General features: G+C 43.5%; 1 long non-coding RNA gene across 1 annotated transcript in view; it reads left to right on the forward strand.

Annotated features, from left to right (window-relative positions):
• LOC138295613 (uncharacterized) overlaps window positions 1-12,109 on the forward strand; it is a 113,041-nt gene that overhangs the window by 30,622 nt on the left and 70,310 nt on the right. The window contains exon 2 of the long non-coding RNA XR_011203643.1: window positions 5,864-5,968. This is a non-coding gene — a long non-coding RNA (uncharacterized lncRNA). The remainder of the gene's footprint in view (window positions 1-5,863; window positions 5,969-12,109) is intronic.

Genomic DNA, 12,109 nt, shown 5'->3' on the forward strand with positions numbered 1-12,109 from the left:
GCATTATTGCCGAATCGTAGGGGATACATAAAGAATATAATTCGTTATTGTTCACGCCTATATTCAAAGATTTCAAATGGTTTCATTCAAGTTCAGCCACAATGCTTTTGGAAGAAAGTGAAAAATCAATGCAATACATTTACAAAGTAGTTAGCACTACCTACGCAATTGAAACAATTGATTGAAATTAAAAATCACCTCCAGGGAAAAACCAAAAAGCAGGCAGGAAGTGGCAAAAGACTTATGGGCATATTTACAAGCCGTTTTGTGACACTCCAGTGGCGCTGTGCACTCCACCGTATTTACAAGGTGGCGTTAAGCCCCTTAATAGGCAGCACTGTGCATGGAAGAGACATGCAATGGGTGTTGCTGTGGGAGTTTTGACGCTGGCCCAGATTTACAAGATTTCAGAAATCCGAGGCAGCGCCAAAATCTAATGCCACCTGAGGGGTGGTATTAGTATGGCGGAACAAGGAGAAATGCTTTCATTTCTCCTCGTTTTTTGCTCTTTCTATGCGTGCTGCAATCTGCAGCACGCATAGAAAGAGCAAATCTCTATTGAAGATGATTTTTGTGCAGAAAGGTGTTCCTTCCTGCACAAAAAACAATCTCGCCTGCAATGCAGCCATCCTTGCACCATGGCGCAAGGGTGGCTGTGTCCGCACGCTGCAGCAAATTTAGTGCCGTGGAGGGGGAAACATAGGGGTGCGCCGTCTTCTTGTTAACACAGCATAACCCTGTGTTCCTAAAGTGACGCAGCATGGCACTGCCAATTGTGGCACAGCACTGCACCACTTTATTGTAACTATGCCTCTAAATCCAGTAGACATCATCACTGTATTGAGGGGTGGATTTTGAGACCAATATTTTATTAATTTTCCAGTATAAAGCTTTGCGTGGAACAACATTCAGGGATTCTGAGGGGTTCCCATCCTTTCCAGCATTTTAGGATGTCCACTTATAGATTATTGGCTATGGGCACTAACAGCTGGTTGGAAGTTGAAGGAGGGTTGCATGTAGTTTTATGAGTAATATTGGCCAGAGTTTTTCAGTTTTCTTCCACTCACAAATATACTTCTCACAGAAGTGCACCTTCCTTCTATTCTCTTCCCCTCAATGTGCATCTGACTTATGGCACATGTCTGTGCTGGAGTAGGTTTTAGTGGCTGAGACTAAGTCAGATGGTGTAGCACTTTAAGGAGTGGAAAAAGTTAGGGGAAGACAGCTTTGAATCCTCCATGGCATTGCTGTCATTTATGACTCATGCTAGGCAACCGATCCCTCATTTATTAACACATTTGTGTCACATTCACCCTCCACATATCCCGCTCAGAGCAGTGTCTGAGCCCAGAGCTACTGCTTTTCCTGTCTATGTGGCAGAATAGTCCAGTCTGAAGTCCATTTTTCTCCTTGATGATTTTGGAGAATCAACCTCCCCCAGCAGTTTAAGAGCTTTAGATCGAAAGATTCAAAATAGTTTGAAGAGCACAATATATTAAGGGAACAAATTAAAAGAAAACATTCAAAAGTATGCAAAAACCTCAGCTTCACTTTATGTCATGTTATCGAGGCAGTTGCACTTTACATCATTTCCTCCAGCAGTCGAGCCTAGCTGCTGTCTGATGTATACTCTCTGGCTCACTCAAACCTGTATGAGGGTCTGGCTGCAATCTACAAACCTCCTCCCCCTTTTCCAGAGCATCTTTAAGCCCTCTTATCCAGGCCCCTTGGGCAGTGGTTGCTGACTCAGGTCTCCCTCTGGAGGGGCTGAGGTCCTTACTGTTTCCTCATGCAACTACCGAGCAGATGTTTGCCTCTAGGTGGGGCAAAAGCCACCTCTCCTACAACCAGATGAAGTGCTTTGTTGCATTGTGGATTTCTATAGTTTACAAATTATCCATTGGTGAATAATATGACACATAAACCCCTATTAATTAACTCTTGTTTTCGGTCAGATTTATTAAACCTTTCTCAGCACTTACAAGAATTAATAAATTATCCAAGGTTTTAGGATGATTTTGGAATTGTGGTTGGAGGATCCTGATGATTTGCTGTACAAAGTTGCTAAGGGCTTTGGTGATATTGCCAACACTAAGCACCAAATTAGTGCAAGTATGAAGCTTACACTTTCCTCAAATCAGAGCAGAATCCAAAGGTAAACTGTATAATTGTGATACAGTACAATCTCTGTATGAGAATCTGTTAGAATAAGTAGTGATCACAAAGTTTAAAAAAGCAGAGGAGATTGAATGGAACAATGAGGCTCAGTAATCCAGATAACTATAGCAAACCTGTACTTAAAGTAATCATATAAGCACCTTCAGGAGTACCTCATCAGACACACCAACAACAACTGAAGTATAAACTAAAGCCAGGACACTGTCACCTTGCAGAGTAGGCTAATGATAAAGAACAACCGCCACAAATAGTCCTGTTTGCTTTTTTCAATTTACTTCCCAGCTGCTTTTCCATAGATTTCGACCATTAAAAGATGGCTTCCTGAGATGGAGCAGTATGTTTTTCTAAATGTGTCCTGGAAAAGGAGAAAGGACTATCACTTGGATTTTGGTTCCCTTCTTATTGAGTTTAGCTTAAGTAAACTCTTACATTTTCTCTCCCAAACATTCTTCACGGGCGACTAGACCATTCTGGGGCGGAGAACACCACAGGAACATGAATTGAGAACCCTTCCTATGTTCCTGCGTTCAGTTCTCATGCAGGCTCACACAGTTTCCTGTGTGTTTTACAGAGTATTTCCCATATGCCTCGAAGCAGATTCTTGCACTTCCTGTTATCTGCTGACACTCTTCTAGCACCGTGAGAGGATTTAATCAGACTTCGAGTAATACTGCCTGATTAGTGCGTTACTGTCAGTGCCAAATCTGTGCACCATGCATGTCTCATCTGCATGCTTCACTTTAAGACCTGGTTTAAATGTGTCAGCTCCTACTTGGACTTCGTGTCAGAGCTGCATATTTGTTGAAGGTGGATAGTAACAAGAAAAAAATAAATTAATTTGTAGAAAAGTTTAGGTTCATATGTAGAGCACGGCTCCCTGTAGAACCAGGAGAAAATGATGTGGCTGCACCGAGGACACTTGTATCCATGTGCAATTATAACATCAGTCATCGTATGATGATGATGGACCAATTGGTACAAAAAGTCTACCATCAAACATTTAAAGAAAAACTGTTAAATGCTGACAATTAATGCCACAGAGTGCAGTTGAGATTGCACAGAGAGCAGAAAGTACATCTCAGGGCTTTAAAAAGATGTCTTTGGAAGCAACAGCAGAAATTGGGAAGGACGCAAGCTAAATTAACTTGCTGTCAAGAATAAACGATGAATAGTAATACTGTACTAAAAGGGACCAATCTGTATGAGCTTTAGATGTAAATTGAAAGGGCATTTGGCTACAGACATTTGCTCAACTTTGTAGGAGGCGCAAAAATAAAACATTATGGCTGTATGGTCAAGGACAGATAAGATATTACAGGAGGAGAGGGGCTTATAGGAAATGCGAATATTATAATAGAAGAAAACAGCATGTCATCCACACCACACTATAAAATGGAGGGAAATGATATACACTAGATATTTGCCAATTCCTGAGAGTATTTTACCCACAGTTGGCGAATTAGAATTAATACCAACTGATTTTACACTACCTGCATATGGCAGGACATACATGGACATGGTGGATTAGTTTGAAGCTGTACTAAAATTCAGGTGTAAAATTAATGTAAAACGTGTGTGCTGCCAGTGGTGTCTGTTGGCTGATGAGTTTGCTTTAGTAATGTGATCCATTCTTGAAACATGACCTGGACTCCTGGAAGCAAGTTTTGAGACTGAATATGGTCATAGTAGTAGTACTAGTATTTATTTAACAGCGTGGAGTTAATTAAAACGATTACACAAGCAATAAAACTCGATTATTAAAATTCACAAAAAGAAAAAGAATATAGCCATAGGTGACAACAATGTCAACATAGATTGAATCCAGAAACTTTCAAAAGTATGGCGGTGTTCTTAAAGGTTTAACTCACAAGATGATTTTGAAATGGTGCAACACTCAAAGCACACACAGTCAGGATTGTGCCCTTACTAATGCAAGACCAATTAAGGGAGGAAGTTGTTAAGTTGTGCAAAGAGGACGTTATTGAATGCATTGAAGCATATGAATGGCTAGCTTCCATTATTCTAGAAACAAAAATCTTAGTTTCCGACTTTCTGTTGATTTGTGTGACATAATTGCAGAGATTTGGCGGGACAGTGTCAAGTTTCCAGATCTCCGAAAGTGAAAAAAAATCACTAATCTGCATTGCGAGATTTAAGTTAGAGGAAGAGTGTGGACCCCAAAAGTATATTTGTTTATTTTTTAACTTGCAGCACTTCATTGTAAAGTTAACTCAGTGAATTGTCATCGCTTTCACATAACTAAACACAAACACTTGATTACAAACCCAATTTAAGATAGAAAAACATAATATTTCTCATTAGAGAATTAAAAAAACATATCTACCTGCAGCTAATTAGTAAAATCGTCGAGAAGGTATTTTCACGTAGTAAACTTGAGACATTAAATTTCTTTTTTTGTCCCACAAAAGTTTCACAGAGTGGACTTTTTTATGGAAAAGTGGCGATTTTCTAGCGTCCCATTGTGACCGCCTAACAACACCGTGTGTGCGCCATATTTACAATGCGGCGCATCATGGCAGTCCTGTCCACATTAGCGTCATAATTTATGTAGATAATGTTGCGCGTTGCTGGATTATCACCACAAATAATGGCGCTAATGCAACAAAGCACATGGAGGCCCATTGTTTTTAATGGGAGAATCATCTTAACGCCTGCCTTAAGCAGGCTTTAATAATGACGCTAAATGTGGTGCAGTGAAATCTAGTAAATTTCTATTTGCCATTTTTCTGGGCCTCCCAATATCGGAAGGCCACCCCCCCCCTTGCATACATTATGCCTGGTGCAGGCATAATGTGGCACAAGGGTTTACAAAGTGGCGCAATGCTTGCGTTGTGCCACTTTGTAAATATGGCGCATGGGAAGTTCCATCTTAATGTCACATTTGTGTAAAAAAAAATATGAAAATGTGGTGCAAGGTGGCGTAAGGGGCATCATAAATATGCCCTAGTGTTTCTCACATTGCACACTTCCTTGTATCCAAAATTAAATATTTCCTCTGTTACTGTTGCATCCACCAAAACATTTAGGCCCATATTTGAGAAAAAGTGGCGCATCACCTATGATGCAGTACTTTTCTTGTGCCCCTCCCCCACCGGCACCTAACAACACTTATTTATAATATGGTGCACCATGTTGGTCATTAGCACAATAGCATCAGCACTTTTGACGCTATTGTGGCGCTTTGCTACACTAGCAACATTTTTCTGCTGGTGCAGAAAAGTGCAAGGAGGTCCATAGGTTACTATGGGAGCATAATTTTAATGCCTGCTCAGAGCAGGCATTAAAAATGATGCCAAAAATGGAACAGTGAAATCTTTTAAATTTCACTGCGCCATTTTTGCGAGCCTGATAGTGCCAAAACGCCCTCTTACATACATTATACCTGGCGCAGGCATAATGTGGCACAAGGGGTTACAAAGTGGCGTAATGCTTGCATTGCACCACTTTGTCAATAAGGCGCAGTAGAAAGGCCACTTTAACATCTCCTTAGTGTAAAAAAAAATGATGCTATGGCGGCGCTAAAGTGATGCTCGGGGCTCTTAAATATGCCCCACAATTTGCTACTGTAAAAAGAAAAACATCCTTGTCTTCATGAATGCACACATTTCATCATCTTGCTAAATAAAGTAAAATGACCTTGTGGCCTTTCATTTCTTTGTTGCAGATGACGTTTTCATTGAATAAATAAACAGAATGTTTTCGTGCCTTGAACAAGACAAGCTGAAACGAAATCAGAGGCCTTAGAGTAAAAATCAGGAACGCTGATCAGGTAACTATAATTATGAAGTAATCTCCAAAGACACTTGAAAATTAAACCAGGAATACATTGCTGACTCGAAAAACAAAAACATCTAAAAGCCAAGTATCACGTTTGATCCAGGACTTGCTTTAAATATGATCACGGCCGATGCTTCCTACTAGTCCTCTCTTGCTGACAGTCACAAAACTTTGGCGCGAGGGAGGGTGAGGTACCCACTTTATTTTAAAAGCAAATGTAGTTAGTGGTAAGGGGATACTAAATGTTACCTTAAATATGAAACCTAATGAAAAAGGAAAACTTAAACCATTAAGACATCGTTTTTAAGTAATTCATTTTAGTGGAATGATGTATTCATAGACATAATGAACAGACTGTGAAAGACAGGCACCCCCTGCCTTACATTAGTGCAATTCTGACGACACTCGCGGGAATGGGAGCGTTGCCTTCTTTAGACCTGTCGGTAGCAGTGGCATAATGACGTTTTGCTCCCCTGCAAAGTAAATAGAGAAGGCCCTCCTGCCTGCCCCACCACCTACCACTTTTGCTAAGAGAGCCCCCTGGAGTTTGCCCCACCCACCGCAGGGCCTCTGGTCCTAAGCCTATCACCGGATATTCTTAAACCTTGAATCTAGACTTTCGACCCTTTTGTGACTCCTGAGGGTCCTGTTAGAAGGCAGGATTTGAACAGCAGAGTCCGATGAGAGTCCGCCCTACTCCCCCAGTCGTACCACTGCCCGTACGTGTGTAGAACGGATAGCAGGTCTAAACACTGTAGGAAATGGGTAATGGAAATGAGAGAAGAGCTCGCAAGGGCGCCACTATCTCATTGGTGTACGTCTCTTCCCCAACAATGTTCCTACAGGCTAGTGTCAAGCGTTTACTATAAATGCAAGAAACGCCCAAACATTTACTATTGTTCAGAAACAATGCAATAATAAAGGTGTTTTATGGTCTTACACTTACTGGCTTTAGAATGCAGACTTTAATGAACCTAGGTCAATGTGGAAGAATGTGTTATTGGAAAGGAAGAACTCCAGGTTGAAAGCAATACTTGAAAAAAGGTGAGAGGAAGCAAGGGACAAACACAGCAAACCAAGCCAATATTTCATAAGCAAATCAAAAGTCAAGCAAAAACTGAGGAAACCAAGCGAAATGAAAGAAGGAGCAAAACAAAAAAGTGAAAGATGAGTAATAAGGTGAACAGTCTATAACAATGGAGGCGGAAAAAGTAGAGCACAACAATTGCCAGCCAACTTCCCAAGTAAAGTTTACTGTCTATAAAACACTGCTGCCGCTCATGACCTGAAACCTGCACCTTCTTGACCTTCATTGCTAGCAGCCTTTGCATCCCAGCTGTCATTGGCCGGTCCGTCAAGGTCATACAGAGATAGTAGTGCAGCTTCTATGCTTTTATTGCATCTTCTTCCCACAAAATGTCCCTGGCTCAGGAAACCTTGCTTATTCCTGACAAATGCTTACATATATACATGTAAGTCCTTTGAGCTTGCTGCAGGGTCTCTTGTGCATCTATTGTTCACAGAAATCACCAATGTAATATGCTTTCAGGATGACATCTTGGATTTTGGCACCAACGTGAATGAACAACATAGCACCTTTGGGAAGAGTTTGAAGATTTGAATGCATAATATTACATGAGAAAAATTCTAAATTTGGGTTACTGAAGTTGATTAACTTTGTCACAGATTAAATAACAGTGGAATCTTGCACATTACTATTAGTTAAGGCAACTGAGGATTCTGAATCAGCGCAAAAATAAAAATCAGCTGCTCTCATTTGTGGTACTAACAGAATAGTATTCCCAGTTTATTTTAATGGTTGTGGATAAAGTCAAGAGTATGATAAATGAAACAAATGAGACATATGATTGGTCGAGGGGTGTGAAATGGTTTCGAAATTGGGTCTCTATTTGGCAGAGGTATGCACCCTGTCCAAGTAGGGACCATAATCCTAGTCAGGGTAAGTCAGATACACACTTAAAATTAACCTGTTCTCATCGTCTTGTAGCTTGGCACAGACCAGGTAGGCAATGTGTAAAGTATTTGTGCAACACACTCAGTAACCCAATGCAAACACCACACAATGGCTCCATACATGTTTAGAAAAATAGAGAATATTTATCTGAGTAAAATAAGAATAGCACAAAAAAATTCAATCAGTGAAAGTTGAGATACAAAATTTTAAAGATTACACAAAACAAGTGCTTAGAAGTCACTAGCGATCAAAAGATTACATGAAGTCGCGAGGGACCGGTGCAAATCCATCAGGTCGGCTGCGATGGAGGGTAGACTAGCTGCAGAACCCCTGAAGGGTCCACTGAAGAAATACCTTGTATGGAGCAAGCATCAACGTTGAGAAGAAAATGCGAAGGAGATGCAGTACTAATTTCCATGCAGTAATATCCTGCATTAGTGTCGAGGTCCGTAGAGAGGAATTGAATGCTTTGTCATTGAGCTGCACAGATTGTTGTCATCTGTCCGCACTGGCTGTGGATCCCCTGTCGCTGAACAGCTTCTGCAGAGGCATCAATGTGGTGATGCATCTGTTCTGACAGATGGCAGAGTCCAGCAGCACCAGGAAAGTTGCAGGCAGTCTTTGATATTCCTGAGACTGCAGGAGCACAGGGGGCAAGCCAGCAACCCCATAACCTCACTATGTGTTCAAGTGAGATGGGTTCGGTCCTTATCCTCAGCAGGAAAGAGATCAGCAGGCAGCAGGGCAGCTCAGAAAAGCAGAGAAACAGTTCTTTAGAGCAGTTAGGCCAGGCAAAGTGGCAATCCTTACAGCACAGCAGTCTTTACTCCAGCAGAGTTCTACCCAGGAGTGTACTGATTTGGTGGGGTCAGAGACCCAGTTCTTAAGTCCATATATGCCCTTGAAGTAGGAATGATTTCAAAGAAGGGTCTCTGGAGTGCACAGAGATCTTTTCTTTCTAACCCTGGATCCACACAACCAGTCCTTTGTATGGGGACAGGTACTTCCCTATTGAAGTGTGTCAGCTCCCCTCCACCCTTCCTGCCTAGCAAGGTCCAACAGAATGCAGATGAATGCAGAGGAGTTCTTTGTCACACCCATCCTTCCTGTGTTTGTGGCTATCTAGAGGAAATGCACAAGGTGCAGCTGTCACCTAGCCTAGACATGTATTGGAGAAAGACTGCAAGGCACACAGGGCAATAAAAGCAGAGAAATGCCCACTTTCTAAAAGTGGCATTTCTAAAATAGTAATGTTAAATCTGACTTTAGCAGTAAAGAGGATTTATCATTGTAGGAAAGTACCATCTTGCCTGGCATGTTACCCCCATATTTCACTGTATATATGTTGTTTTAGTCTGTGTGTCACTGGGACTGTGCCAGGCGGGGCCCCAGTGCACATAAGTATGTGCCCTGTATGTGTTCCCTGTGTGATGCCTAACTGTCTCACTGAGGCTCTGCTAACCAGAACCTCAGCGGTTATGCTCTCTCTGCTTTCCAAATTTGTCACTAACAGGCTAGTGGCTAAATTTACCAATTCACATTGTCATACTGGTACACCCATATCATTCCCTAGTATATGGTACTAAGGTACCCAGGGTATTGGGGTTCCAGGAGATCCCTATGGGCTGCAGCATTTCTTTTGCCACCCATAGGGAGCTCTGACAATTCTTACACAGCCCTGCCAGTGCAGCCTGAGTGAAATAATGTCCACGTTACTTCACAGCCATTTACCACTGCACTTAAGTAACTTATAAGTCACCTATATGTCTAACCTTTACCTGGTGAAGGTTGGGTGCAAAGTTACTTAGTGTGTGGGCACCCTGGCACTAGCCAAGGTGCCCCCACATAATTCAGGGCAAATTCCATGGACTTTGTGAGTGCGGGGACAGCATTACACACGTGCACTATACATAGGTCACTACCTATGTATAGTGTCACAATGGTAACTCCGAACATGGCCATTCTGGCATTGGGGGGGGGACAATTCCATGATCCCCTGGGTCTCTAGCACAGAACCCGGGTACTGCCAAACTGCCTTTCCGGGGTCTGCACTGCAGCTGCTGCTGCTGCCAACCCCTTGGTCAGGTTTCCGCCCTCCTGGGGTCCAGGCAGCCCTGGCCCAGTAAGGCATAACAAAGGATTTCCTCTGAGAGAGGGTGTAACACCCTCTCCCTTTGGAAATAGGTGTCAGGGCTGGGGAGAAGTAGCCTCCCCCAGCCTCTGGAAATGCTTTGATGGGCACAAATGGTGCCCATCTCTGCATAAGCCAGTCTACACCGATTTAGGAATCCCCCAGCCCTGCTCTGGCGCGCAACTGGACAAAGGAAAGGGGAGTGACCACTACCCTGACCTGCACCTCCCAGGGGAGGTGCCCAGAGCTCCTCCAGTGTGTCCCAGACCTCTGCCATCTTGGAAACAGAGGTGTTTGTGGCACACTGGACTGATCTGAGTGGCCAGTGCCAGCAGGTGACGTCGGGGGCTCCTTCTGATAGGCTCTTACCTCTCTTGGTAGCCAATCCTCCTTCCTTGGTAGCCAAACCTCCTTTTCTGGCTGTTTAGGGTCTCTGCTTTGGGGAATTCTTTAGATAACGAATGCAAGAGCTCATCAGAGTTCCTCTGCATCTCCCTCCTCACCTTCTACCAAACGATCGACCGCTGACTGCTCAGGACGCCTGCAAAACAGCAACAAAGTCACAAGATGACTACTAGCAACCTTGTGTCGCCTCATACTGCCGGCTTTCTCAACTGTTTCCAGGTGGTGCATGCTCTGGGGGTAGCCTGCCTCCTCTCTGCACCAGGAGCTCTAAAGAAATCTCCAGTGGGTCGATGGAATCTTCCCCCTGCAACCGCAGGCACCAAAAGACTGCATCACTGGTCCTCTGAGTCCCCTCTCAGCACAACGAGCGTGGTCCCTGGAACTCAGCAACTCTGTTCAAGTGACTCCCTGAGTCCAGTGACTCTTCAGTCCAAGTTTGGTGGAGGTAAGTCCTTGCCTTCCCACGCTAGACTGCATTGCTGGGTATCGCGTGATTTGCAGCTGCTCCCGCTCCTGTGCACTCTTCCAGGATTTCCTTCATGCACAGCCAAGCCTGGGTCCCCAACACTCTACCCTGCAGTGCACAACCTTCTGAGTTGTCCTCCGGCGTCGTGGGACTCCTTTTTGTGACTTCGCATGGACTCCGGTTCACACTTCTCCCAAGTGCCTGTTCAGGTACTTCTGCAGGCACTGCCTGCTTCTGTGAGGGCTCCCTGAGTTGCTGTGCGCCCCCTCTGTCTCCTCCTCTAAGTGGCGACATCCTGGTCCCTCCTGGGCCACAGCAGCACCCAAAAACCTCTACTGTGACCCTTGCAGCTAGCAAGGCTTGTTTGCATTCTTTCTGTGTGGGAACACCTCTGCAAGCTTCATCGCGACGTGGGACATCAGTCTTCCAAAGGAGAAGTTCATAGTCCTCTTCTTTCTTGCAGAACTCCAAGCTTCTTCCAACCAGTGGCAGCTTCCTTGCACCCTCAGCTGGCATTTCCTGGGCTCCTGCCCACTCTCGACACTGTCGCGACTATTGGACTTGGTCCCCTTATCTTACAGGTACTCAGGTCCGGAAATCCACTGTTGTTGCATTGCTGGTGTTTGTTCTTCCTGCAGAAACCCCCTATCACGACTTTTGTGCTCTCTGGGGGTAGTAGGCACACTTTACACCTACCTTTCAGGGTCTTGGGGTGGGCTATTTTTCTAACCCTCACTGTCTTCTTACAGTCCCAGCAACCCTCTACAAGCTCACATAGGTTTGGGGTCCATTTGTGGTTCGCATTCCACTTTTGGAGTATATGGTTTGTGTTGCCCCCTATACCTATGTGCTCCTATTGCAATCTATTGTAATTCTACACTGTTTGCATTACTTTTCTTGCTATTACTTACCTAAGTTTGGTTTGTGTACATATATATTGTGTATATCACTTATCCTCATACTGAGGGTACTCACTGAGATACTTTTGGCATATTGTCATAAAAATAAAGTACCTTTATTTTTAGTACTTCTGTGTATTGTGTTTTCTTATGATATTGTGCATATGTCACCAATGGTATAGTAGGAGCTTTACATGTCTCCTAGTTCGGCCTAAGCTGCTTTGCCATAGCTACCTTCTATCAGCCCAAGCTGCTAG

This window comes from Pleurodeles waltl, chromosome 5, assembly GCF_031143425.1.
Source record: "Pleurodeles waltl isolate 20211129_DDA chromosome 5, aPleWal1.hap1.20221129, whole genome shotgun sequence".
Taxonomy (NCBI): domain Eukaryota; kingdom Metazoa; phylum Chordata; class Amphibia; order Caudata; family Salamandridae; genus Pleurodeles; species Pleurodeles waltl.